A 6,396-nucleotide genomic window follows, 5' to 3' on the forward strand; every position below is an offset into this window, starting at 1 on the left:
GTTTCTACATGATGTCAGAAAGTCTGCTTGTTTCTACATGATGTCAGAAAGTCTGCTTGTTTCTAGATTATGTCAGAAGGAGATTGCTTGTTTCTACATGATATCAGAAGGAGACTGCTTGTTTCTACATGGTATCAGAAGGAGACTGCTTGTTTCTACATGATATCAGAAGGAGACTGCTTGTTTCTTTATGATGTCAGAAATATACTGCTTGTTTCTTTATTATGGCAGAGGCAGTCTGCTTGTTTCTTTATGATGTCAGAAAGAGACTACTTGTTTCTACATGATATCAGAAGGAGACTGCTTGTTTCTACATGATATCAGAAGGAGACTGCTTGTTTCTACATGGTATCAGAAGGAGACTGCTTGTTTCTTTATGATGTCAGAAGGAGACTGCTTGTTTCTACATGATATCAGAAGGAGACTGCTTGTTTCTACATGATATCAGAAGGAGACTGCTTGTTTCTTTATGATGTCAGAAAGAGTCTGCTTGTTTCTACATGATGTCAGAAAGAGTCTGCTTGTTTCTACATGATGTCAGAAAGAGTCTGCTTGTTTCTTAATGATGTCAGAAAGATACTGCTTGTTTCTACATGTCAGAAAGTCTTCTTGTTTCTAGGTGATGTCAGAAAGTCTGCTTGTTTGTACATGATGTTGGACAGAGTCTGCTTGTTTTTACATGATGTCAGAAAGAGTCTGCTTGTTTCTACATGATATCAGAAGGAGACTGCTTGTTTCTACATGATATCAGAAGGAGACTGCTTGTTTCTTTATGATGTCATAAAGAGTCTGCTTGTTTCTAGATGATGTCAGAATGAGACTGCTTGTTTCTTTATGATGTCAGAAAGAGACTACTTGTTTCTACATGATATCAGAAGGAGACTGCTTGTTTCTACATGATGTCAGAAAGAGTATGCTTGTTTTCACATGATGTCAGAAAGAGTCTGCTATTTTCTACATGATGTCAGAAAGTCTGCTTGTTTCTTAATGATGTCAGAACGAGTCTGCTTCTTTCTACATGATGTCAGAAAGTCTGCTTGTTTCTAGATGATGTCAGAAAGTATGCTTGTTTTTACATGATGTCAGAAAGAGTCTGCTTGTTTTAAAACATTTTAACGTTTTAATGAACATTTTAACCTTTTAATTAAAATTTTAATTATTTTAATGAACCTTTTATTGTTTTTAAAAATGAACATTTAAACGTTTTAATGAAGAATTTAATGTTTTAATGAACATTTAAACATTTTAATGTTTTTAAAAATGAACATTTAAACATTTTAATGATGATTTTAACGTTTTTAAAAATGAACATTTTAATGTTTTAATGAACATTTTAACGTTTTAATGAAGAATTTAAAGTTTTAATGTACATTTGAACGTTTTCATGAACATTTTAACGTTTTTAAAAATGAAGATTTTAACATTTTAATGAACATTTAAACGTTTTAATGAACATTTTAACATTTTAATTAACATTTAAAAGTTTTAATGAACATTTTAACGTTTTAATGAACATTTAATTGATTTAATGAACCTTTATACATTTTAATGAACATTTGAACGTTTTTAAAAATGAACATTTTAATGTTTTAATGAACATTTAAACGTTTTAATGGAGACTTTAATGTTTTAATGAAGATTTTAATGTTTTAATGAACATTTCAACATTTTAATGAACATTTTAACGTTTTTTAAAATGACCATTTAAACATTTTAATGAAGATTTTAACGTTTTAATGAACATTTTAACGTTTTAATGAACGTTTTAATGTTTAAATGAAGATTTTAACGTTTTAATGATGATTTTAACATTTTTAAAAACGAACATTTAAACGTTTTAATGAAGATTTAAACGTTTTAATGATGATTTTAACGTTTTTAAAAACGAACATTTAAACGTTTTAATGAAGATTTATATTCAACAAGCACATATATATTCTGATATATATCAGACATATATATCTTGTTTCTACATGATATCAGAAGGAGACTGCTTGTTTCTGTATGATGTCAGAAAGATACTGCTGGTTTCTACATGATATCAGAAGGAGACTGCTTGTTTCTTTATGATGTCAGAAGGAGACTGCTTGTTTCTTTATGATGTCAGAAAGATACTGCTTGTTTCTTTATTATGTCAGAGGCAGTCTGCTTGTTTCTTATGTCAGAAAGAGACTACTTGTTTCTACATGATATCAGAAGGAGACTGCTTGTCTCTACATGATATCAGAAGGAGACTGCTTGTTTCTTTATGATGTCAGAGGCAGACTGCTTGTTTCTTTATGATGTCAGAAGGAGACTACTTGTTTCTAGACGATGTCAGAAACAGTCTGCTTGTTTCTACATGATGTCAGAAAGTCTGCTTGTTTCTTTATGATGTCAGAAAGAGTCTGCTTGTTTTTACATGATGTCAGAAAGAGTCTGCTTGTTTCTTTATGATGTCATAAAGAGTCTGCTTGTTTCTACATGATGTCAGAATGAGACTGCTTGTTTTTACATGATGTCAGAAAAAGTCTGCTTGTTTTTACATGATGTCAGAAAGAGTCTGCTTGTTTCTACATGATGTCAGAAAGAGTCTGCTTGTTTCTACATGATGTCAGAAAGAGTCTGCTTGTTTCTACATGATGTCAGAAAGCATCTGCTTGTTTCTACATTATGTCAGAAAGAGTCTGCTTGTTTTTACATGATGTCAGAAAGAGTCTGCTTGTTTTTACATGATGTCAGAAAGAGTCTGCTTGTTTTTACATGATGTCAGAAAGAGTCTGCTTGTTTCTTTATGATGTCAAAAAGAGTCTGCTTGTTTCTACATGATGTCAGAAAGAGTCTGCTTGTTTTTACATGATGTCAGAAAGAGTCTGCTTGTTTTTACATGATGTCAGAAAGTCTGCTTGTTTCTTAATGATGTCAGAAAGAGTCTGCTTGTTTCTACATGATGTCAGAAAGTCTGCTTGTTTCTAGATGATGTCAGAAAGTCTGCTTGTTTTTACATGATGTCAGACAGTCTGCTTGTTTTTACATGATGTCAGAAAGAGTCTGCTTGTTTTAAAACATTTTAACGTTTTAATGAACATTTTAACCTTTTAATTAAAATTTTAAAATTTTAATGAACCTTTTAATGTTTTTAAAAATGAACATTTAAACGTTTTAATGAAGAGTTTAACGTTTTAATGAACATTTAAACATTTTAATGTTTTTAAAAATGAACATTTTAATGTTTTAATGAACATTTTAACGTTTTAATGAAGAATTTAACGTTTTAATGAAGATTTTAATGTTTTAATGAAGAATTTAAAGTTTTAATGTACATTTGAACGTTTTCATAAACATTTTAACGTTTTTAAAAATGAAGATTTTAACGTTTTAATGAACATTTAAACGTTTTAATGAACATTTTAACATTTTAATTAACATTTAAAAGTTTTAATGAACATTCTAACGTTTTAATGAACATTTAATTGATTTAATGAACCTTTAAACATTTTAATGAACATTTGAACATTTTTAAAAATGAACATTTTAATGTTTTAATGAACATTTAAACGTTTTAATGAAGAATTTAATGTTTTAATGAACATTTTAAGGTTTTAATGAACATTTCAACATTTTAATGAACATTTTAACGTTTTTTAAAATGACCATTTAAACATTTTAATGAACATTTTAATGTTTTAATGAACATTGTAATGTTTTAATGAACATTTTAATGTTTAAATGAAGATTTTAACGTTTTAATGATGATTTTAACGTTTTTAAAAACGAACATTTGAACATTTTAATGAAGATTTAAACGTTTTAATGATGATTTTAATGTTTTTAAAAACGAACATTTAAACGTTTTAATGAAGATTTATATTCAACAAGCACATATAGGCTGTGTCTCAATTCAGGGTCTGCATCCTACCTCGGCCGGATTCGTCGGCCGGTTACGTCACAGCGCCGCGACTCGGCCTGTCCCAATTCGAAGACTCCTTCAAATGCGGTCGACGAATGCGGCCTTCTTTTCGCCTGAATGAAGGATGGGTCGGGTGTATCCTTCAATAGGTAGCATTTCCCAAGATGCCTTGCGGGCCGGCCGGCAGAAAAACTTAAAAACAATGGCGGACAGTGAAGCGGGAGCTGTCGGAGAGGATTGCGCTTATAAATGTAAGTATAAACTTGAAAACTGTCAGTTTAAGGACTTTTTGTGATACATGAACGTTATTTTAGTTAGAAATGTTACAGTAAAAGTGCTTGTATTGCGGTCTCGGCTCGTATGTTCGGCCGCGCTCGGTGTCGCACTTCTCCCGCTACGTTTCCCCCTGATTTTAATAGAAGTTTGTATTTTAGGACCAAAAGAGAAAACCAGGGAATTTATTAAGCTTAGGACGGAGATGGACCACATGATCACCGGAGCAAAGTATTCGGCGGCTGTGGCATGGAGGTACAATAACATCTCATATTTTAAAAACTCGTTTGAGTATATTTTTTTCTGCGAAAACATGAAAGGAATAACCCGTTGTCCTCTTTTCTCTTCCTGTTTCTTTTCTTACATGTTTGTTAAGACTATTCTGGAGAAAATGGGCATCCAGGGGAAGGTGCCAGCGATGAGCTTCTGGAGCTGATCTGGGAGGACATGAGGCTGCAGAGGGAGGCAGAGCAGCAGGAGCACAGGAGAGAAGGAAGAACTTTGACAGCTTTTTACTTTGCTAGAAAAAAATGGTTAAGGAAGATTAAACATGTACATGTAAAAGAAATATCTAAATAAAATCAGTTCTGCATTAAACTCTTCAATTTTATTTTTGTTTACAAATGAGAATTGTTTACTAGAGGGTATCCGCTGGGTCTTGAAAAGTCTTAAAAGGTGATATATCGGTTTTGGTCAAAGTAAGACCCTTAGAAAGTATTAAAAACTATTATCACATCTTTGCTCAGGCTCAGCTAGTCTAAAGTATTTTCTCTGAATTAGCTCTCCAACAGTCAAGGAAATGATTAACCCCCAGAGACCCACGGTTGTAGTATTACAACATCAGATTTAAGTCTACAAAAATAAACCTTCCCCATTTTTTTTCTTTTTTAAACCACATTTACATTGCTAATAGGTCCTATTCAGTTCTGCAACACTATTGGCTGTTAAAATGTGTAAATAGGCCCGTTTATCTGGCCTCCTAGAACAACATGTGAAAGGTTAAAAAATATTTTGCAGTTGTTTTCTAAATTTGGGTTTCTGGGGGTTAAAAAGCTAAATAAAACGTCGAGCTCCATCGTTTAAGGTTCCTTCTGCCTTCTGCCCAGCGGTTCCACGGTTGCTAGGCGACGGAACGTTCGCCGAGGGAGTTCATGAAGGCTAGGCCTGTCCAAATTCACAGCCGTTAACATCCGGTCTACCCGGCCGACGGAGGACGCAGCCCACGTCGGCCGGGTGGGCTGGGTCCTTCGAAGGATGCAGACCCTGAATTGAGACACAGCCATATATTCTGATATATATCAAAAATATATATCTTGTTTCTACATGATATCAGAAGGAGACTGCTTGTTTCTACATGATATCAGAAGGAGACTGCTTGTTTCTTTATGATGTCAGAAGGACACTGCTTGTTTCTTTATGATGTCAGAAAGATACTGCTTGTTTCTTTATTATGTCAGAGGCAGTCTGCTTGTTTCTTATGTCAGAAAGAGACTACTTGTTTCTACATGATATCAGAAGGAGACTGCTTGTTTCTACATAATATCAGAAGGAGACTGCTTGTTTCTTTAGGATGTCAGAAAGATACTGCTTGTTTCTTTATGATGTCAGGAGACTGCTTGTTTCTACATGATATCAGAAGGAGAATGCTTGTTTATTTATGATGGCAGAAAGATACTGCTTGTTTCTTTATGATGTCAGAGGCAGACTGCTTGTTTCTTTATGATGTCAGAAGGAGTCTGCTTGTTTCTACATGATGTCAGAAAGCATCTGCTTGTTTCTACATGATGTCAGAAAGAGTCTGCTTGTTTTTACATGATGTCAGAAAGAGTCTGCTTGTTTCTTTATGATGTCATAAAGAGTCTGCTTGTTTCTACATGATGTCAGAATGAGACTGCTTGTTTTTACATGATGTCAGAAAAAGTCTTCTTGTTTTTACATGGTGTCAGAAAGAGTCTGCTTGTTTCTACATGATGTCAGAAAGCATCTGCTTGTTTCTACATGATGTCAGAAAGAGTCTGCTTGTTTTTACATGATGTCAGAAAGAGTCTGCTTGTTTTTACATGATGTCAGAAAGAGTCTGCTTGTTTCTTTATGATGTCAGAAAGAGTCTGCTTGTTTCTACATGATGTCAGAATGAGACTGCTTGTTTTTACATGATGTCAGAAAGAGTCTGCTTGTAATTACATGATGTCAGAAAGTCTGCTTGTTTCTACATGATGTCAGAAAGAGTCTGA

General features: G+C 33.5%; 1 long non-coding RNA gene across 1 annotated transcript; it reads left to right on the top strand.

The window, feature by feature from the left end:
- Positions 1–3,878: 3,878 nt before the first annotated feature.
- LOC129163686 (uncharacterized) lies at positions 3,879–5,437 on the top strand. Its single transcript, XR_008563490.2, has 3 exons — positions 3,879–4,140; positions 4,324–4,417; positions 4,539–5,437. It is a non-coding gene; the product is annotated as an uncharacterized lncRNA (long non-coding RNA).
- Positions 5,438–6,396: the final 959 nt, after the last annotated feature.

The sequence above is a fragment of the Nothobranchius furzeri genome, chromosome 11 (assembly GCF_043380555.1).
Source record: "Nothobranchius furzeri strain GRZ-AD chromosome 11, NfurGRZ-RIMD1, whole genome shotgun sequence".
NCBI classification, from domain to species: Eukaryota; Metazoa; Chordata; class Actinopteri; order Cyprinodontiformes; family Nothobranchiidae; genus Nothobranchius; species Nothobranchius furzeri.